Raw genomic sequence first — 23,482 nt, forward strand, 5'->3', positions numbered from 1 at the left:
ACTGAGGTGGTCCCTATTAATCTACTTGCATTTGCATGCTTTCAAGCCACTAGGTTGGCAGAAGCTGGGACAAGCAACGGGCGCTCACTCCATTGTGTGGATTTGATCTTACGACTGCTTGGTCTTCTGACCCTGCAGCACAGGCTTCTGCAGTTTAGCCCGCAGCGCCACCACGTCCCTATTTAGCCAACATATACTCTCTAGCAATTGATGACAGGCCAGAAAGTGACCATCTCTCCCTTAGAGTATCCTTAAGATTCCAATAAATCCAATCAGGGGCATTAACAGACCATAAAATGCTGGGACATGTTCTAGGTGAGAAAAGGCTTAAATGGTCAATTAAAACTAATGACAATATAAGGTAGATGCTGGGCACCAAAAAACTCCAAGAGCTACAACAACATGCTCTTTTGAGGACCCAGAACATTTGCAAGGTTTACCAGAATGAAATTCTTGCACTTAGACCACACTTAACTATTACACACTCAGAAAGAATGTCTGAAACTCAATGGTCCCGATTCGATAGGGAATGTAAGATCAAGAAAAAAGAGCTGAGCAGAACAACAAGACAGATGAAACATATTGACACTGATGAAGCTACAGCTTTCGTGCAACATCTACAGAGAAAATATAAATCTTTCCTTAGAGGAAAAGAAAGGCTTTCTATTCTGATAATTGGAATTCTTTGGGCCACGCCCTCATCGAGGGTAATGAGCCCAAATTCTGGATGCAGATAGAAAGAGGCTTCTCACAGAAAGCCTTTGTGACTGCCAATTCCATCACGCCAGAAGTATGGGTCTCCTACTTCAATCGTAATTTGGGGGGCAATATTCATACGAACATTACACATGAGATTCTCTCTAATTCCCCTGATTCTAACTCTTCAGAATGGCAAGGCTGCCGGTGGAGACATGATCCCCAGTGAGGTTTTTGCTGTTGACATTGAATGGTGGTCTCCCATTCTAGCCAACCTATTCACCTATATTAACAGCATAGGCAACCTTCCCACAGGTTGGCAAACAAGCATTGTTGGGCAAATTTTTAAGAAAGGCAATCCTCTAGATCCTTGCAACTTCAGACCTATCAATCTCCTCAATGTGGCCTCTAAGCTTTATGCCAGGTACCTCTTGAATAGGCTTTTACACTGGGACAGCAAGCATTCTATCATTTTCGAAGAACAGGCTGGCTTCAAAAAAGACTGAAGTACAATAGACCAATCCTTTGTTCTACATCATTGTAATCAGTAAATTTACTAAACCTCCAAACAAATATCTTTATGCTGCCTTTGTGGATTTTTTATCAGCCTTTGGTCTGATACAGTAGATAGAGAATGCCTATGGTCTAAATTGGACAGAACAAACATTGACAAGAGACTCCTTTGGAGTGCTGGCGCTGCGGGTTAAACTGCAGAAGCCTTTGTGCTGCAAGGTCAGAAGACCTACAGTCGTAAGATCAAATCACATGACGGACTGAGCCCCTGTCACTTGTCCCAGCTCCCACCAACCTAGCGGTACGAAAGCATGCAAAAATGCGAGTAGATAAATAGGTACCAGAACAGTGGGATGGTAACGGTGTTCCATATCTAGTTGCACTGACCACATGACCACGGAAGATTGTCTGCGGACAAAAATGCTAGCTCTATGGGTTGGAAACTGAGATGAGCAGAGTTGGACACGACTGGACAAATTGTTAAGGGGAACCTTTACTTTACATAAAGAAAACATGGTCCAAATGCGTATAGGCTTACAGGGGGCTCTATCACAACAGGTTTCCATTAGTCCACAGGTGAAACAAGGCTGTATTTCAGCATTCTTTAACTTTTATATAAACAGCTTGATCCCTCCAATGGCTTCCCCCTCATTCTTCCCTCCAACCATTGGCTGTAGGAAGATCTTCATACTGCTTTATGCTGATGACCTGGTTTTCCTATTTTTGAATAAAATTGGTCTTAAAAGAATCCTGTCCAAATCTGGGCAGCTCTGTAAAGAGGAATGGCTAATAATCAATTACAACAAAACAAAGATTATGGTCTTTGGAAAGAGAGTCCCTGTGAGCGAGGAACCACCAGTGTGCGGTCCTCCAAGACACCCATCATTGAGGAAGACCGCAGCTGCATAGAGGGGGTGTTACTGGAAATAGAACAAGAGAAAGGAGAGGGGAAAGAAGCGTTAGAAGTCTGTTTGGCTGATGACAAGGGGAAGGAGCTGGATTTGATTGTTTGGGAGGAGGCATTAAAAGGGGGAAAGCATGTGTGTTTTCAGAGTAATGGATGAACTAAGGCTGGAGAGGAGAGATCAGGCAGTACAAACGGAGAATGAATGGGAGCAGGAGGATGTATTAAGGTTAATGAAGGACTTTCTGAACCTCAGGACAGGAGGAGGCTTGCTACCTGATCTGGCGGGCATCAGAGCTGTGAGAGAGAACCTTGAACCTGTGGAATGGACAGTGGTCGTATATCCGCGCAACCAGCATGGGGGGAGGAAGGTAATACGTCCCAGCCCAGCAGCCGCACAAGGGGGGTTGGGCGAGACACCCCTGCTGTGGCACGATCTGCATGGTGTGGAGCATGCCTTTGAGGCCCATGACAGACAGGGTGTGCTTTGGACCAGCCCCGATGTGAGGAGTGACTTAGTAACTCCTGATGTGAAGATCCGCAGTTACAAGATTCTACCTGAGTTTGGTTGATCCTTTTGAAGCTGTTGAGTTAGATGTGTTAAAGAATAAAAGAGACACTGTAAAAGTTTTAAACCAGCCTCTGACTCTCTTTCCCATGCAAACTTGGGGATCGCCCATGACGGAAGAAGAACCCGATCACAGTCCCTAAGCAAAACTGGTCACTGGATGGGCATGTTATTGAGCAGATACACTCATTTAAATATTTGGGCCTTCAATTTTGTCAGAAACTCTCCTGGAGACAGCATTTAAATGCTACCATCTTATTGAGTACCAGATCAACAGCGCAATTTAAAATATTTTTTATGGTAGAGGAAGCCAGCTGGTAAATTCTGTTCTCAAGGTGTTTGTTGCCAAAATTCTAGCACAAAAGCTCTATGGGACAGAACTATGGGAGAGACAGCCAAGCCAAAATTGGAAATCTTGCAGAACAAATTCATGAGGCTGATACTGGGGCTCCTCAGCTCACCTCAGAGCTGAGTTAGGTCTATCCTCCATTGCTGCTACAATCAATCTGGCTTATTTTAGGTATTGGCATAGACTGAACAGCTTGGAGAACTCCTCCCTGACAAAGTGCTGCTGGCTAGAACAACAAAAGTCTGGTGGATGGGCACAACAATGTCATCAAAAATTAGTTTACAATCTTCTGATGGAAAATTTCTTTAGTTTACGCTCCCGTGACCTTAGGAACTGGATCTTTAACTTTGATGCCAGTTAGGATAGGGCGGCTATTGTTGTGTCCCGTTTTTCTACCTGGTACTCCCAACTTCAGGTGAACCACACAAAACCAAAATATTCTGAGTCAGTGACTTTCCCCCAGATTCACAAAGCTTTTACAGAACTTAGATTTGGACAGGGAGATAGAAAGGAATCGAAGGGAAATATAAAGGAATTCCTGTTGAGGAATGAAAATGTGGTTTTGGATGCAACCAGATTGAGGATTAAACTCACTACTTACTGTTTTGCCTCTCTATAAAAATCCTAGAGGAAGATTTCTGGTACCCATCATTCAGATGCATTTTAACTGTACCACCACTGAAACAGTAGTAGGATTGCTTGCCGATACACAGTTGTACATTACATATGCTGTAGCACAATTTGCACTAGCAGCTAAGAAGCTGAGATTTAGATTTGTCAAGGATCATAATGCCACATAAATGTTGAATACAGTGGATTGACATCATAGGTCATGACAATATTTTTAAACTAGGTTTTATTGGTTTTACGGCAATTACCTGTTTTAATTAGATTTTATATATTACACTTATCTGTACATTGTAAAGGCCTATGGCCAGAAACAATATATATGTAATGAGAGAAAGTAACAAACAAAGGAAGTGAAATGAACAAATGGGAAGAGAGAAGGGCAAGCCAGAGATGGGAAAAGTAACTTTGCCAATAGGTTAGTGAGAAAGGAGAATCTCTTTAGGTCCTAAAAGTCCCTGCTCCCACTGGGGATTGACATTATCTCAACAGTTTTGGTTCATGATCACTTTCTGTCTGGATGCTTGCATAAAAGCTTTCAATGTATACATTTTTCCAGCATCTTTAGTTGGAACATAGACCTGATAGATGGGTTATATTGATAGGTTTTGTAACAAGTCTGATTGATACTATTCATCAGAATTTACATCTAACCTCCTCTTATAGGGGTCATGTTTCTTTTGAGTGCATTTGTTGTTTCCAGGATAAAACACTGTGTAATCCTATTGCAGTCTACATTCATTCACTAACACAAAGTATTATGATACTTATATATTCTATGTCTTGTTTTACCATCACTGTGGTAACTATTGAGTATGTAATTCTGCACATATAATTCAAATACATTTTAGCTCATTTACGATGCTGCTATTCTGCATAAACAGGAACCGGCATATTTCTACTCAGAAGTAAGTTCCACTAAGTTTAATTTATAGAGCTTCTAAGGGAAGTGCCTATAGAACTGCTGCTTAAGTGAGCTTTGGCCTGGCCCATCCTCTATGAGACCCTGGGTACCTCTAAAGCCAGGAATGTGCCTCACGTGACGGGAAAGAAAGTGAAAACAGAACGAAGGAGTAGGAGAAACAAACGATAAATCCCGTTTGTCAGCATGTCTGAGCTGGCACACTCCGGGCTACCGAGAGAGGCCGAACGCGGGCAGGGTAGTGGAACAAGGAGCTTCTCTCTCCCCGCCCGTCCCCTCCCCCAGTCAGACAGCCGAGATGGGACGAGAATCGTCGGCTGCGAAGAAAATGGACACGATCTACCCGGAACTTATTTGGGTTTCTACTGTGCTGAGCTCTTAATTTATTCAATATATATATAACTTGTTAAGACTTGGACAATCTTTCATTTTAACAAGAGCAGGGGGATGGTAAGGGGATTCAGCCTGGCAAAATGCCGAGAATATAAACTCTGCTATTTGGAGCTGCGGTTTTTTCCTCCCTTTCGGTGAAACGGCAATCTGGCCAGCAGAGTGCGACTGGCCCGAACGATCTTTTGCTGCGAAGTAAATCCTAAATGGCATAATGGGGCTTCCAACCTGAAAAGATGCTAAGGTTTGCAGCTTCGAAGAGATTATCGATCATTATTTAGAGGTTCAGTCCTATACATGTGTTATTCAAAAGTGGGGTAAATTTCAGGTAAGGGACTATAGATTTGCGAGCTAAATTCTTACTTGCACTCTATATTTTACTCTTTTCAATACTTTTTCGCCTGCAGTTCGTCAACCCCTTTGGGAAAATATCTCCTTTAAACTTGGGTATAGAAATATTTTAAATTAATTAATTAAATAACTGAAACTTGGGAAAGCTTCATCAAAACATTATAAATAAACACAATATAACTTGGAAAAGAGTTAAATAATTAGGAACAACACTTAAAGAAAACAAAGGCACAATATTTGAAGGAAGAAAACAGACTAGTGGTACAATCTAATACTTTTTGCTTATGTGGTCATTTGTTTTAATTGTGGTCTGGATAGATCTCTGAACTGAGTACAGAAACTCCACAGAACAATTGAGCAGAGAGAAAGAAAAAGATTCTAGAAGGGCTTACTTCTAGATATTTCTCTACATTGTATGGCAGTTCAACTATTACTTTCATTGTAAATATCAGCATGTTTCCCAGTTATATACTGTATTATGTACACTATGGAAACAAACAAGGGTGTGTGTTCTTCCTTTAGGCGGACATTCAAGTATATGTGTTGATATCCAAGGCCAATGTGACTTCCTTTCCTTTCCCCTTGTTTTTCAATTCTTCATGGTGTCAGAAAACCCACCCTGCTTCAGTGGGCTTTCTGGTCCTCACTAGCAGATCCTAGTGAAAATAATGGAATCCAACAAAAGCACCCATTATATTCTGACCACAATATTTGATTACATTTTGTTATTGTTGCTGTGAAGTGCCTTGGCTTCTTCTTAGGGAAAAAAGGGCCATGTCTTGTTAACGCTAAGCAGATTCAGACAAAGACAAAGATATAATTGTAGGGGAACCAAGAGCCCCTGCTTGTCGATTAGTTCCTTTTGTTGGACATATTCCCTAGTAAAATTTCTTTGCACTAAAACTTAACACTGCAACCTTATACAGGTATTCTCAGTGATAAGTCCTATGGAGTGCAATTAAACCTACTCCCAAATAAGCATACCCATCAGGGATGGAGCGCACCTTCCATTAGTTCTGCTGACTAGGTGCAATATGAACTGCAGTCTAACAGCATTTGGAGTGGAAAATCACACCTTGCATACCTTACCATAGGACTGCAACCCCAATGTACAAAAGGGACAAGGAACATGTGCTCCCCACCAGCCCTATACACAGATCCATAATTAAAATTGCTGAATGTGAGAGATGCTATAGACCAACATTGAAAAGGGATGCATACTGACATCCTCCATTACAAATATTCATAGGCACAATTTGTGTTGGAAGAATATTCAAGAGCATATCTTCTCTTCACCTCTGCACAAATGCCTTAATAGGAGCTTTTGGAAGTAGTTGGTTGTATGTTCCCCCTGGATTTACCATTTCCTCTCATTTCCCCTTAGTCCTTTCTAACTTTCAAGCTGTTAACATCTCTTTTCTTGAGGGTGAGCTATGCCACCTGCCCACTGTGGACCCTGAGGCATAATCTATCGAGTTTAAGAAAGACTTTTGTCAACTATATTTTCTAAATAAACCTAGTAATATTTTATTTTAAATTTAACCTCTGCCTAGTTTATTGCTTCAAAGAACAGAACAACAAGATGGGTTGAAAGTTTCACAGGAAATACCCATTGTTGTTTACTCAGCAAAGCAACCTTTGCTGAGCCCTCCCAAACAGATTTGAGAACCTGAATCAAAATTACAACTAGATTGTTGAGAAATCAAATCTAAGAAATAAATAACTTATCTTGCCCATTTAAATGTATGGGAGAAAGAGAATTTCTGAGAGATTAATCCCTCCCCACCCTTTGTATCATTAATAACTTCTCCTTTTTAAAGCAAAAACATTTTAGCTTCTTTCTCATCTAGATTTATTTCTTTCTCTCTGAGATGAAGGTGAGAATTTAACAGCTTTAGTTCATCCACATAGATTTTCTGTCTTTCTGACACCTTCTGATTTTCTGTCTTTCTATTCTGGGTGGAGTATCACATGAGAAACTTGTACACTATCCCTTTGAATGGGAAGAGAGGGTTTGAGCCTAGTATGGCAACCATACACAAGTCTATTCAAATGTAGGCCCTATTACTGTAAATTAAACAGCCAAAGGCAGATAAATACATTTACATGGGCAATAGAAAACTATTGCACTGCAACTTATATCACCATAAATTATGCTAGTTTTAGATGAATATTATTATTGTTGTTGTTGTTGTTGTTGTTGTTGTATTTATACCCCACCTATCTAGTCATTTCGACCACTCTAGAATGGCTAGAGAGAGCTCAGCTTTTTCAGATGAACTAGCCCCAAAAGGCTAATCCTATAGTCAAAGCTGACTCATGTTGTGGAGCATTGCAGTGCTCTACAAATCTATCAGAAGTAAATCCTACAGAGTTCTGTGGGGCTCACTAAGAATAAGCATGTAAAGGATTCTTCTATAACTGTTGTTTTCATAACTTGTTAGTTCTTTGATTTCGATAAATTTGTAACATTATTAAAGATTATTACTACATTATTTATCTGTTCAATAAGCCAATGTAAAAATTGCACCTGAACAGTAGGCAATATTCATCATGTCCTGACATCTGAAACCACCAACATCATTGTAATCATATCAAAGTGAAATTTAACCTTAAATTAGGAATGCTGAATGACCACCAGGAAAGCATACTATCTGATCAGGAGGAAATAAAGAGAAGGTGGAAACAGTATACTGAAGACCTATGCAGAAGGGCAATAGACTGTTTTGAAGAGGAATTATATCATGAAAAACCTGCAGTTCTAGAAAATGGAGTCAAAGCTGCTCTAAAAGCACTAACAAGAAATAAATCGCTGGAGTAGATGGAGTACCAATACAACTGTTTCAAGCCATAGAGATGGAATCTGCTAAAATCCTAAAAGGACTGTGCCAACAAATATGGAAAACAAACAATGCCCCACAGATTGACAATGTTCAATGTGCAATCCAGTCCCCTAGAAAGGAGATGCCAAGGAGTGCACTTTTTAATTATTTATTTTTTTTCATACATAACAAACAAATCTATATATACATTAGTGTGCTAATGGAGATATTCTATTCCCATCATTTTATGGAGCCCCATTCCCCTTCCAGAAATCCATTGACTCATGTGTAAGTACACAATGCTTCCCCTTTGTTAACACTAAATCAATAAATTATTCTGATATATTTCTAAACATATTCTTGTCATTCATTTTCTTATCTTAATATGACATGTTAATTTATCATTAACAACTATATTCCACACTTCTTTATACCATTCGTTTAGTTGGAGATTGCACTTAACTTTCCAATTCTTTGCTTTTATGATCAATTCTTTCATTGTCCAATTCCATTATTCATTCCCAAATATGTTTACTTATCATCCCTTTCATTCTTGTACTCCCATTTTCTTTTTCCTTCTTCAATTTTTTTAAAACTCCCTACCATTTTTTTCTCTAATCCAATGTTCCAGCTGAATTACATTAAACCATGGTAACTTTTCCATTAATAACATGTACATTATTTGTTCTTTAGTACCCATCCTCTCCATCCAATCTTTTATTCGAATAACCTGTTTCCTCCCTAATAAACCTCCTTTCAAATACCTCAGAAAATTCTCTAATTCTGTTACAGGATGTCATGGAGAAATTGATGGGGTAAATATTTTCTGTACATACTCCATTTTTGTACCATGTTCTTTAAAAAAGGATTTTCAGTCTTCTTTATAATACTAAAATTATTTTGTTAAAAGAATTTTTTTCTGGGTTGTGACCAACTTCTTGAAATTCCAACCTTGATTATTTTAACTTATTAGGTTGTGATAAAATATCCACCATATATCTCATTTCATAGAATCATAGAAAAGTGAAGTTGGAAGGGGTCTACAAGGTTATCAAGTCCAGCCCCCCCCGCTCAGTGCAGGAATACAATCAAAGCATATCTGCCAGGTGATTATCTAAGTTTTTCTTGAATGCCTCCAGTGTTGGAGGACTCACCAACTCCAGAGGTAACTGATTCCACTGTCAGCTATATAATTAGCTGTATAATATAGTTTTGATTAGCTATATAATATAGTTATATATAGTTTAATATTAGGTAAACCTAAGTCTCCTAATTGTTGATATTTATACAAGTACTTTTTAATAATCCTTGCTTTTTTATCACCATTGCAAAATGCATTAATAGTATTTTGCCTGTTTTTCAGATCATCCTCTAGCAACTTCACTGATAATATCAAAAATAAAAAACAATTTTAGGTAATATCATTTTACATAATGCTATCCTTCCAAATCATGATTATCCTATCCTTTTTAATTCCTTTAATTTATCTTTAACTTCTTGTTTTGATTTATCAACATTTTCTCTTTTTAAACATAATATTTTGTAATATTTATACATAAATACTTAATATGTTTACATATTTTTATATCAAACTTTCTCCTAATTTTTTTCTTCCTTGTCTTTAACATAATTAAACAACATCATCTCTGACTTTTGCAAATTTCTTTGTAAGCCATCATCTCCTTAAATACTTTCAATTGTGATTTAATGATAATCCATAACCCTAAACAGATTCTCTATTGTTAATAATGTATCATCCACAAATAAATTAATCTTACCTTGCCTTTAATGCCCACACCTTTGATTAAATTGTCCTGTCTAACAACATTTACTAATACATAACTAATCCAGATAATATCAGGAGTGCAGTAACTATAGGACCATTTGCTATAATTTCCCATGCAAGCACATTGATGCTCAACAATGCCTAAGCCTTATATGGTGTGAGAAATGTCTGGTGTTCGAGCTGGATTCTAAAGAGAAATGGGCATTCAAGACCATATTGCAAATATCCACTGGCTACTGGAGTGCACCAAATAATTTCAGAAAAATATAAGCTATGGGTTGTTCTGAGCCTCATGGCACAGTGGTTAAACTGCAGTACTGCAGTGAAGACTCTGCTCACAACTTGAATTCAATCTTGGGTTCAAGTAGATGGCTGAAGATTGACTCAGCCTTCCATCCTTTTGAAGTTTGTAAATTGAGTACTGCACACAGCTCACTGGAGAGGCAGTGTGTACAGGACATTCTGAAAATTGCCATCACCTGGATGTGACATAACAGCACCTAGCAACAACATTATTAAAACTAGGGATGTGCACTGTCTTTAGATTCATGTGCAAAAATGGACAAATCAGAGTTTTTGTGCAACTTTGGGATGAACTACAAAGCAAAGTGTCTCTGGTCAGGATGGAGCATTGTCTCCAACCATTCTTTGCATTCCATATGGTATTTGTGCAGTTTAAAAAGCTTTCAGCCAAAGATGCCCACCAATTTAAACTGAAGAAATTGAAATTGAAAAGACTGAGCAGCCACTCAGCCAGCTGTTTCATATATATGTGATGTGGGTTCAAATATATATACTTCCATTCCTCTTGTATGACCTAGTAAATTTACTAGTGTTACAGTATCTGTCCTGAACCACCATCGCCTCTCTTTCTCTTTTTTCCTTCTTTGGGCCAATACCAATCCCATTTTCTCAATCTCTTTTCTCCATTCCTAGAAGGGGTGGGGGGCTGTGGCAAAAGTATTTCCAAAATTTTCAAAATTATTGATGCTGTGTAGCATCCATCTCCACCCCAAGCCATAGTAGTTTGAGTTCTTTTCCTCTTTAATGGGGATGGGTTTTTTTTCACAGCAGTCCAAAAAAACAAAAATTATCATCCTGAATGTGAACAAGGATCAGGTAGGTGTATCACCAATTGTGCACAGAGCAGTTTGGGTATAGACCAGGTAGTGGCTTCTCTGCATCCCTAGTAAAAATACTTTGGATCCTTGCAGCTATGCATTTTTCTGTATTATGTGCCCTCAAGTCACAGAACAGGCTTATAGCAACCCTAATAAGTACAGTAAGTGAGATATTTAAGAAATGGTTTTACAGCTTCCACTCCACCAGGGAGTTTCCACAGCTGAGCAGGAATTCAAACCTGAGTCTTCTGAATCCTAGTCTGTAACTCCATCCACAATCGTTATGCATTTTTTTCTTGCTAATAAGCCCTGTGTCTGTGATGTGGGTTCAGTTATTCAACCTAGTTTGCAAGATACTTAAGCTTGCAATTTTAAAGCATGCTTATTCTGCAATCTTATATAAGTTTACTTAGACCCAATTAAGTTCCGACCCAATTAATCCTGACCCAATTAAGTTCAGTGAGGCTTACTAACAGATAATTGTGTATTTTTTAATGCACTGTTCACAAGTGCATGCCTGAAGATGGGATTTTAATCTACAAAAGTTTGCATTATTGTTTGCTTTTTAGTGGCCTAATAAAAGTGTCACAATCTTCTTCATCTGTGTTCTGTATAGCATTGTAGCCTTAGTCTTTACATACTTACTGGCGAATAAGGACTACTGAAATCAATGAGGCTAATGACTGAGTAGACACTGTAGAGTAGCACTGTGCCTTGGAAGTTCATCCTCCTGAAAACAGTGTGACTCATTTTCAGATAAACATACATGGGGTAAAACTGCCTTCTGTAGAAATTTTAGGGTCTCACATTCAAATTTCTTGGTCATGAGCCATTAAAAAGAAAATTAAATGAATGCTAGGTCTTAAGAAGCATGGACCCTTGCTTCAGTGCAAACTAGGTTGGAGCCACACTGCAATTCAGTGCAATTCTGTTTGCAAAAAGGCAGCAAAACTAGGAAAAGAACTGAATGTTCATTGAGGCTTCATTTACAATTTATCATCTGATGTTGTAATCATCAAGTAAAGATCAGGGATGTTTGGTTCAGTCCCTCTGTTCAACTGGTTTTATTTTCCTGTGCTCTGGCTTTCATTGCAAGCGTCGTTTTTAGATTTGAAAGGGATTGCTTATGTGAAGCCTTTTTGAAAAGACATCCCCATGGTCTACTGACATCGTGAGTCCCATGTGTAAAAATATGAGTGGAATATATTTCAGAATAGGCTGACCTTTCAGAAGTACTGAGTCCTACACCAACATCTGTACAGCAATCTGCTTCTTAAACACGTTTTACGGTGGTGGTCGTTAATGGAAACTTATGTGTCCCCGAATTGGTTTAGGGGCTGGAGAAGCTTTTGGATTCCCTCAACCCAGTTTTCAGTATCTTACTTTGTAGTAGCTTATCTATAGCAAAAATTGGATGAAGTAATAATTTATCCCGCCCTGTTGCTATACATTAAGTAATTTACAATTCCTTCTCCTGTGGATCTTTCAGAGTTGGAAAGAGTAGTAGTGATCTTGAAAGAACTCGAATCCCGAGCGGAAATGGATTAAACAGATCCATTTCCCGACCAAACACTGTCTGTGTGAACATGTAATTGGATCAGACGGTACTGGAAACATCGAATCTACTGACATTGGGAGAAATGTGTTCTTCAGCTCCGCAGTCTCCTACCAGGACTCCGCTAAAGACTGTCAGGTTATTCTGGATCTCAGTCTTTCTGCTACTTGCTGTCGCCTTGCTGGTTTTGTTTTTCTCGGTCTTCCATCTGTTTCAATGGAATCTATGTAGTCACGATTGGATTCCAGATTCTACTTTTCTAAGGACAAGGCGGCGTTTGTGTGTGTGTGTCTGTTTCTTCTTCCAAAGAGTTGAGAAATCTTAAAATAGAATCGGAATGTAAAACTGTTCTCCTGAAGTTTTTTAATTCCTTTGCAATTATTACCAGATACCTTTTTTTCAAGCTAAAGGATAGCAGAGGTGAGTTTGTGCTTATATTGGGTGGAGGGTCCAGGCAGACTCCAACCGCCTGAGTTTGTTCTTTTGAGCCAGACGTTCCCGAAGTCTCGGTGACCTTCTTTTTCCTACGCTGTGAAGGCCGCTGAGAGGGAGTAGCGGTGGTACTAATAATTAGACAATCCTCACGCTGGCTCCAAGGTCTGGGGCCACGAAAGTGTGACAGTGAATTAGTCTTGACTGCTGGGAGTGGTGCTAGAAATCCTAGTAAGAAACGTGGTATCTCACATCACGTCTCTGTGACCTTGAACTCAAAAAGTGGCACAGAGTCAATCCTAAAATTATGGCTCCAATAATAAATTCCGCGTTATTATCATAGTTGAATGTAGCAGAGCTGGAAGACAGAAATGATGATGATGATGCCAGATGTTGCCTGGGGGGCAATAATGGATGGCGATTATGAATATAGTAAAAGAAACACATCAAGTGTCTAGGCTTTATTTACAAAACCTCCAATGATCTAATAGTATCAAACAAAATGAATTTAGAGACAATGTTTTCCAGATTATAATAGGTAATGGAGTATTTCCCATCCCTCCTCTAACCATTTTGCTTTCCTAGACAAGCCAGCCATTTGAAGTTGCAGTGTGGAGAGGCAATAAGAACAAGAAATACATGGGTATGAGGACAGAGCTAGAATAAAAGAGTTCCTAACCATGGCGATATATTTACACAATAGAGCAAAGCTTATTGTGGGGTCCTCGAGGTATAAACTTCATATCCTTGTTTAGCGGAATCAGCTCTGTCTTGGTTACACAAGAAAGGAACTGGGCAGTGGCCTTCGGGAAACAACTTTAGAGTGGTGGGGCAACGTAGCCTCTGGATTTCGGCCTCTTAACAAGCTCAGCCGAAGGGCCGGCAAAAGGTAACGGGCGCTGTGAGCTTTCCGAAACTTCAGGTCCTTCACGGGAAAGGGAATTCCACAGCCTCGGGCATCGCCTTTTTCGGATCTCAAGGGATTCCGATCCTGGTCCCTTTGAAAAGCGCGAATCCAGATCGAGTATGAAAGTGCCCTTGCAGTCCCTACATCTTGAAAATGCGCAAGATGATCAAACACGTTACGACCTGCGTGGCTCATGCACCTACCTTTCTAGAAGCCCACTATATGATTGTTAGGACAAAGGCTTTTCTGTGGCTAACGCTGTTCCTAAAATGAACGCTGAGAATTCTGACTTGAAAGAACATATTTTACCTTCTTCCTCCCGAGGCAGTTTATTTAAACCTTCTCCCGGGCCGCTCGCCCGCCGTCCCTCCCTGTGATGACCGCTCTTTTTGATCGCTCTGCTTTGACATGAGTGTCCCTTCCCAAGCCAGAGGAACCAGCGCCTATCAGGCCCTTCAAAAGCAGTTACAAACCATCTCACTCAAGAAATACGGTTGTGCATGGGCGTCCCTCCGCTGGCAGCCCCGACTCAGGAGACTCTCGTCGGAGAGAGAAAGCAGAGAGAAAGCAGAGAATCATCGAAACAGGGGACGCCACCGCGAACGTCGACCCAGGCGCCACTCCTCGCTCAGTTCACCAATTTCTCCCCACCATGAATTGAATTTACTTTCCTTCTTTTTCTTTTTCTTTTTCTTTTCTCTATAGGCACAGCCTATACTTGTAGTTCTGTAAGAATTGTTACTCAGAACTCCTCCCCTTGTCCCTTTCCTTTCGGGTTGTCTTTTAAATCTTAAGCAGGGAGTATCTCCTTTTATTTATCTCTAAACCGTTCTGCGAGTCTTCTGGGATGAAGACTGAGGAAAAATTATTTGAATTCCCGCAGCTGCAATCAAAGCCCCACGTACTTGTGACTAATCTCTTCTGAATTCACTGGGATACTGCTGTGTAAATATGCGTAAGGTCAGACTTCACGAATGAAAAAGAAAGTTTAAATCGGAGCACTGTAAGAGAATGTGTGTTACGTGCTGTCTAGTTAGAACCTACTTAGAGAGACCCTAATAGGGTTTTCAAGGTAAGTGAGATATTTAAACAGTGATTTTTTCTAATCCCACTTCGCACTCCCGTGAGTTTCCATGACTGAGCAGGGACTGAAGCCAGCTCTCCTGAGTCCTAGTCCCTCACTCTATCCACTTCACCACAATGGATATCGAAGAAAATACAAATGCCTAAATCCAGACTAAATCCAGACTTCTGGTTCCAGTAGTGACAGATTGCAAGCAATGAGAGATCACAAGCAGTATCTAAGAGCCATTAATGACCTTATATTTCCTACATATATCGCACCCGCTTACATAAAGAATGCCAAATCAGAACCAAATGCCATCTGGACCACCACTCTGTTTCCAACACTATCCGAAAGAATGCTTCTGAAAGCGGGTGCCTGGTATTCATGATACTGCGCCTTTTTATATAAGGTTCGGTTTCCAAACCCTAGCTAGCGGTTCCTGAGCGATCTGACCTCTGAGAATAAACCGTTTGGAAAGGCCATCGCAGTTCATGGACAACATCACTTGGCAGCATAAATTTTTGTGAGTGCGGGAAGCCACACTTCCCCAGCATCTTTCTGTTCGTGTTTCAGCTCCGTGTGAACGGAGTGGGAAATGACTTAGTACTGCCGGAAAAATATTCTGCACATGCTTCGGAGTACTCTTTCCAGTCGGTACAAGCAGCTCTCTTGAAGTCTGAGCCTGCTTGAACCGATCGGGAATAAAACTGTACGCCAGCTCTCGCGTTGAGAATGGAGATCTCTTCACTAGAGCACAGCTTACGGAATGTGCTCGTCCTTCTTCTGCCTTGGCCAAGAGCGCACATATGGCGTTCGGCATTAGGTGTCAACAGGCAGCGGCGTCGAATTAGAGAGGGTAATTGTCCGTCATTAGGCGGTCTGAAACGCGATCTGTCACAACAACTGGAACATGTCTGGGCGGTCGGCGAAAATAATCGGAATGATTAGTGCTCATTATGAATGTCAAGCCAAGTCCAGGGAGTTGGAGGCGCAAATTAGCCTTGACGTGCAAAAGCAAACGCCAAAAAGAGAGAGACGAGTATTCGGAGGAGGATTAGAGTTCCCCGCCATGTCTAGCAACAACCTGTCGAGAAGAGTTGAGACCCCTCCTGGCACTCCGGCCCGGAGTTCCACCCTTGCGAAGGACACACTATTCTATACATGCTCAGAAGCACTCTGCCGTGGAACACAGGAAGATATATTACTGTTAACGATAAAATAATGATGATTCGCAATACCTCAGAACACGAGTACATAACCTTTCTTCTCAGAGCAGCCATCCTCTAGGTTAGAAAACATTCAGTGTTCAGAAGTATTAATAAAAAGTTGACAATTAACCTCAATGCCACCCCCTCCCTAGTTTCAGTCTGTCTTTGAGCACGGGCGGAAAACCTTCCTTCTCCTCAACCACAGTAAAAACCGTGGCCGCAAGCCAGTTCTTGTGCAGACTTTTCTAGAGATTTCGGACAGGAAATTTTCACAAAGTAGTAGATTTTATGTCCTATGTTACTTATTTTCGTTTATTTAATTACATATGTATCCACTTTTCTACCAAGGATCTCAGAGTGGCCTGAACGACGCTCTCCCCACCTACCTTATTTTCAGCCTACTTTTTAAATTTTGTCTTTACGTCTGATTGTACTTGCACACACTCTTTAAGGTTGCACCCACCACCACCACCACCAAGTCAGTTTCATTCCTGTGCCAAAACTAGCCCCTTCCCCCCAGTGGTGATGTTAGATTAATTTCCTAATTTAATTAAATAATTAGTTAATTAAAGCCCACCCTCCTCTCCATTTGCCTTCCGTTATCCAATATAGCCCCTTCATTTAATGTGTTCTTAGTTAGAAGGGGTAAATGAATAATTAAAATAATGGAAGTGACAGATTTGAAAGCAGAGTCAGCCTGGTAGGGTTCAGGAGAGTTGGGCTCAAGTCCTGCTTGCCCACTGAAGTTCCTTGGGAGACGTCAATGGTAAACCATCCCTTGAACTTCTCTTATATCTCAGAAACCCTACTAAAACCACCATACATCTGAACTAACTTGATAACACACAACGATAAGGTTTGAAGATGGGCATCAGATTTTTTAAAAAGTTTGTTAAAAGGGGCACATGGTTTATATATATAATGGCACATTATATATATAATACTCTCTTATTATCTATATAAAATGGATATATTATACAGTATATCCATTTGAATATAGTATTATATATATATATATATATAATATAGAAGAAATAGATTATTCTCTTATGCCTTATCCTTAAGAAAAATGTTATTTTAAAAAATTTCTGTTCTGGAAAGAGCCACATTTTCATCTACTTAAAACACCATAAAATAAAGATCAGTGATATTTAATATATAGCATCACAAGTAAGGACAGAAAACAGTAAATTAATCTGCAGTATGTTATTTGTAACAGTTGGAGTTATAAATCTGACAACTATATATTTTGCACTCCTTTGATTTAAATTTATTTCAGTCTTTCCCCTTGAACTCACAGAGGCTGACATTCAGAGGATAACACCGAGTCAGCTTGAAAGCACTGAAAACTCATTTAGAACTACCTAGATTTCCTCCAGTCTGACTTCCGTTCTTTGAGCTGCTGAACTGCTAAATCCTAGCAGGAAAAGCAAAACCCTTTGCAGTCTGATATTCTGTGTGTACGGGAGCAAACTGCCTAGGACACATGAAGATTTGCTTGGAATAAATATACGTACGGGACAGGCTTGTAGAATACCCACTGCATTTAAACCTTTAAACTGATGGCTATGAAGTGCATAAAGTAACTTATCAAGAACTGTCCCTGGCATTCCTGTCTCAGGGGCGATTTCTATAGTTCCCACCTCTTAAAAAAAACAAAAACAAACAAACAAAAACACCCTATATACTCAAGTGGAAAAGTATAAGGTACGTTAGACTCAGCGCCATCTGCAGGATGGTATTGGAGGTGAGTCTGCTTTTTGCTTATTTTCTGTGTACAGTATGTTTTAGTTTTGTAGAAATTATCTACAGTACTTAGAACCATAGCGAATGAACTCCCGATGAACTTGGTTAGGATCAGACTAAAATCTTCTCTGCAAAAAACTCAAGGCCGCTTTGTTAAATAAAATGGAAATCCTATGCACATTTTTGAATGAGCTTACAATAAGAACTGTACCTCCAAAGGGAAATAGTAGGGTTGAGTGCCTTGGTAGCACTTTCCAGAAGTAAGCTCCACGATGGGACTGCTTTCGAAATCAACATGCAGGAAAAAAGGTACAAACATCTGGAGTAAAACAATTAACAGATCAAAGAACGAACTAACTTCACTTTGCCTGTAATGAAAAGTGAAATACGTGGCAACCATCCTCCCCATATGCAAAATGTGGAACTAAACTTTTGGTGACCCCCCTCCGTGCTTCAAAACTGGAATCATCCAATGGGTTTTATTACAGAGGAGGAGAAGAGAGAGACCTTCACTACTGAAGGTTCAGGGAAGAAAGTTGGTGGTAGTATTCTGCAAGACAACTTCAGTCTTTTAATTATGGATCTTCCAAACCAAAATAAGTCTGGGGTTTTCCACCATAAAAGCTCGAGCTGGGCCTTTGCTTTGATTGTAATGGGAGATAAAACATGAGATGCAGAGCGTGAAGCACTTGTGGGTTCTAATGTTGCCTTTAAAATTCTGGGCCCTTAAAGTATATAGAAAAATTCTAAACATCATTCAGAAGTCAGTGCCTTTTTGTTTTCACTTAAATTTACTCCCTAATATCAGCAGGAGTGTGTGCGGAAACCTTTCAGGGGTAGGGAGTATTTTAGCATAATTCGTATGTATCATGATAACACACCTGCATCCCTCTACATACTTTAAAGATAAAATTTAGGACTGGAAGGCAAACGCCCTCTTGGTCCCCTGACATCCATGAGCAGCCATACTCAAAATTGCAGAGGCCAAATGGATTTTTGAAGTGGAAAGCAATGAGGTAAATTACGCCTAATATAACATCTTACGAACACTTCAGATACAGTTCAACCCAGTAATATGGACCCGATACTATTGTTTCCAATAATACCGATACAGGGAATTAAGGTGGTTTACCTGAGGCAAGGACAAGACTGCAGTTGGAGGACTGGAAAATAACAGCGACAATAATGTTGACAACGATAATGATAGTGAATTGTTAAAAATAGTATTATAAAACTAAATCACTCCCCTCCCTCTCTGTGGGTATGAAAAAACCAAATCAAATGTTTACTGGACAGACCACAGTTATCAGATGTTCATTTTTACACATAGAAATGTGTGACTTTGTTTCTTGATGTTCAGAATAACCACAAGTATAACCACATTCACCTGAATGAATGCTTATGCTTTCTGTGAGTCTTCACTTCTAAATCAAGCGTGGAAGCATTATTTCAAATCCCTAAAGTTTACTGAAAGGCACTGGGGTCCATCATCTCCTTGGAAGATTTCTTGTCTGTCTGACGGAAGTCAATGGGAGAAGCAAAAAGGCAGATTCCATGGATGATGTGAGTCGAATCCAAATGTAAATTGGTTTAAAACTGCATCTAGGTGTTCATTTAATCAGGGAACCTCACAGAAGCAGAAGACATCAAGAAGAGGTGGCAAGAATACACAGAGGAATTATATCAGAAAGATTTGGATATCCCGGACAACCCAGATAGTGTGGTTGCTGACCTTGAGCCAGACATCCTGGAGAGTGAAGTCAAGTGGGCCTTAGAAAGCCTGGCTGACAACAAGGCCAGTGGAGGTGATGGCATTCCAGTTGAACTATTTAAAATCTTAAAAGATGATGCTGTTAAGGTGCTACATTCAATATGCCAGCAAGTTTGGAAAACTCAGCAGTGGCCAGGGGATTGGAAAAGATCACTCTACATCCCAATCCCAAACAAAGGCAGTGCCAAAGAATGCTCCAACTACCGTACAATTGCACTCATTTCACACGCTAACAAGGTTATGCTCAAAATCCTACAAGGTAAGCTTCAGCAGTATGTGGACCGACAACTCCCAGAAGTACAAGCTGGATTCCAAAGGGGCAGAGGAACTAGAGACCAAATTGCTAACCTGCGCTGGATTATGGAGAAAGCCAGAGAGTTCCAGAAAAATATTTACTTCTGTTTCATTGACTATGCAAAATCCTTTGACTATGTGGACCACAGCAAACTATGGCAAGTCCTTAAAGAAATGGGAGTGCCTGACCACCTTATTTGTCTCCTGAGAAACCTATATGTGGGACAGGAAGCAACAGTTAGAACTGGATATGGAACAACTGATTGGTTCAAAATTGGGAAAGGAGTACGACAAGGCTGTATATTGTCCCCTGGCTTATTTAACCTATATGCAGAATATATCATGCGGAAGGCTGGACTGGAGGAATCCCAAACTGGAATTAAGATTGCCGGAAGAAATATCAACAACCTCCGATATGCAGATGATACCACTCTGATGGCAGAAAGTGAGGAGAAATTAAGGAACCTTGTAATGAGGGTGAAAGAGGAGAGTGCAAAAAGTGGTCTGGAGCTCAACATCAAAAAAAACTAAGATCATGGCCACTGGTCCCATCACCTCCTGGGAAGTTGAAGGGGAAGATATGGAGGCAGTGGCAGATTTTACTTTCTTGGGCTCCATGATCACTGCAGATGGAGACAGCAGCCACGAAATTAAAAGACGCCTGATTCTTGGGAGGAAAGTGATGACAAACCTTGACAGCATCTTAAAAATCAGAGACATCACCTTGCCAACAAAAGTCCAAATAGTCAAAGCTATGGTTTTTCCTGTCGTGATGTATGGAAGTGAGAGCTGGACCATAAAGAAAGCAGACCGCCGAAGAATTGATACCTTTGAATTGTGGTGCTGGAGGAGGCTCTTGAGAGTCCTCTGGACTGTAAGGAGAACAAACCTATCAATTCTAAAGGAAATCAACGCTGAGTGCTCACTGGAAGGACAGACCCTGAAGCTGAGGCTCCAGTACTTTGGCCATCTCATGAGAAGAGAAGACTCCCTGGAAAAGACCTTGATGTTAGGAAAGTGTGACGGCAAAAGGAGAAGGGGACGACAGAGGATGAGATGGCTGGACAGTGTCTGCGAAGCAACCAACATGAATTTGACACAACTACGGGAGGCAGTGGAAGATAGGAGGGCCTGGCGTGCTCGGGTCCATGGGGTCACGAAGAGTCGGACATGACTAAACGACTAGACGACGATGACGAAGGTTATTTCCATTCATGCAATACAATTTCATGGCTATCTGACTCAGAAATAAGCAGTATTATGGTCAATGGGGCTTACTCCCAAGTAAGTGAATTCTTTAGTTTGCTCTCCTTCCTCATACATGGCTACAAGTCCCAATCAAGTATATACATATAGAGTGGGCTTTTAGGCAAGAATATAAAGTTCTTACTGAGAAGTCACTATGCAGTGTAATTTGAACATGGTTAGTCCGAAGCAAGTCTCTTGGTGTTCAGCAGTCCTCTTTTCATAGGGATCTAAATCCCCTGAAATCTGAAATGCTGCTTTACTGGAACATGGATAAGGTTGTTGGACTGGAACATGACACCTCCTGATAATCACAGAATTTGTTCACTGACCCAAATTTGAGAAATTACACATTTTTGAATCATTTTTAAACTCCTGATTTTTTAATAATAATAATAACCTTAGAACTGCAGGACTGGAAGGGACCCTATAGATCATCGGGTCCAATCCCTGTCAAGGAGTCACAGTGGGGTATCAAACTCCCAACCTCTGGCTCTGCAGCCAGATGCATCAACCACTGAGTTATTCTCATGCATTCTTGCTGCTTTGTTGCTTTTTTCTATTTTGAAGAACTGGTAAATTGTAATCCTAAATAAGCTTGGAATAAAACCCCAGTACATTTAACTGGAGCCCCACTGCCTTCAACTCCAGAGTAAATGATTTTTAAATCCTACTGTTGATTATATTTGAAATCAATCATCAGAAGTCTATTAATTTTTAATTGAACAGTGTGTCAAGCTAAAACTGCATTGAGAAAGGGTCTGGCAATTCTCCAAATTAAAATTCTCCCCTTCACTTTCTGCTGGCAGAAACTGTGCCTTTTGGAAACTTATGAGGTGTCTAGTGCCTCTAAGTAGGATTTTTCTGCCACCACCATCACCACCACCCCTCCACTAGTGAAGCAGGCAGCCACTCACTCTGAATAATTCCCATCTCAACGTTATTCCTTTTGAAAATCACTTGTTGCTTGGTGTTAGAGAACAATACTGAAGTGGACAAACCTTAGCACCACTGGACTCTGAGGGCTCCTGAAAATAGATCCTGAGCCTTAAGAAACGGATTTGGGGTTGGCCTTACCAACGCCTCCATAGGGCACAGCCAAATAGTTCAGCCAGGGCAGCTAGTGGACCAGGACAGATGCGCCTCACCCAAAAATATCAGGGAGAGACACTCCTCTGCCCTGATTACTGGCTGTCCTCCAGTTCAGCACACTTAATTCAGAAATTAAACAATTTTTGGATTGTTTCAACCCAACTGAATTTGATGAGAAAGATGGCTACTTATAGGAAAGAAGTTCTACAGGAATCAATGAAGGTATTTGAATGACTGCCAACTGAAGTTACAATCATAAGCAAAATTGTTAGGGGTTAAATCCCATGACTGACCTAAAGTGACACTTTCCAACAGGCATGCCTTGGAGTGTGCTGCAAATGTCTGTAATGCGAAGTGTTAGGGCATCCTTCTCAAAGATGTCAGTGGGGCTGACAGGCTTAAACACAATCCAAAGTCAGAATATTTTCATTTATTGCAGTGGCAAAAACAAAACAAAATTTTAAAGCCCTATTTATACTCATGTTTCAAAAACTGCATTTTATGCTTTCCCAGAAGCATAGAGGCTGTGATAAACAGGTCTTTCTATGGTGCCTGAGTCCCAGATCTGATCCTCAGAGCCACATATCTGTTTCCCAGAGACAATGCTGCCTATTAATGCTTAACAAAGGTTTTTACCTGTGAATTTTTCTTAATATTTCCATTGTTGCCAGTTATTTATGGAATGGGTTTGTAGGTGGAATGGACTACATCTCTTCATATTTTGATACTACCACTCTCATTGCCTTCAAACACCAATCAAACTGGTGGCAGGACTTTGTTTCTTGATGGCAATAAATAATATCAATTTCTTGAGGTCTGCTGTTAATGTTCAGAAAGAAATGGAGAGAGATGGGAAAAGGAGACAGAGAGGGGGCAGTGGTAGAGAAACAACAATGTGTTTGTCATCCTAAAAGTTTAAACAGAGAGGACTCTCCAGAAAGCCCTGGTTTGTGTTGTGGCCATGTGTCAGTTGTGTTTGTCCCTGCTCTGTGAAGAGGTCCTGCTCAGTCTGGGACTTAGTCATTCTCGTTGTATCTTCCTCCCTGTTGGGCCCTGTAGGAAGAGAGACAAAGGTCAAAGAGAGGGATAGCCATAGTAAGGGAACTTCATTTCACAG

At 40.3% G+C, this 23,482-nt stretch overlaps 1 protein-coding gene across 2 annotated transcripts in view; it reads right to left on the reverse strand.

Annotated features, from left to right (window-relative positions):
- Positions 1-8,300: 8,300 nt before the first annotated feature.
- LOC140707753 (homeobox protein Nkx-3.2) overlaps positions 8,301-23,482 on the reverse strand; it is a 38,222-nt gene continuing 23,040 nt past the window's right edge. For both annotated transcript variants that reach the window (XM_078394073.1, XM_078394072.1), the window contains exon 4: positions 8,301-23,418. The gene's annotated coding sequence lies outside the window, so the exon portion shown is untranslated. The remainder of the gene's footprint in view (positions 23,419-23,482) is intronic.

This window comes from Pogona vitticeps, chromosome 5, assembly GCF_051106095.1.
Source record: "Pogona vitticeps strain Pit_001003342236 chromosome 5, PviZW2.1, whole genome shotgun sequence".
Classification (NCBI taxonomy): Eukaryota; Metazoa; Chordata; class Lepidosauria; order Squamata; family Agamidae; genus Pogona; species Pogona vitticeps.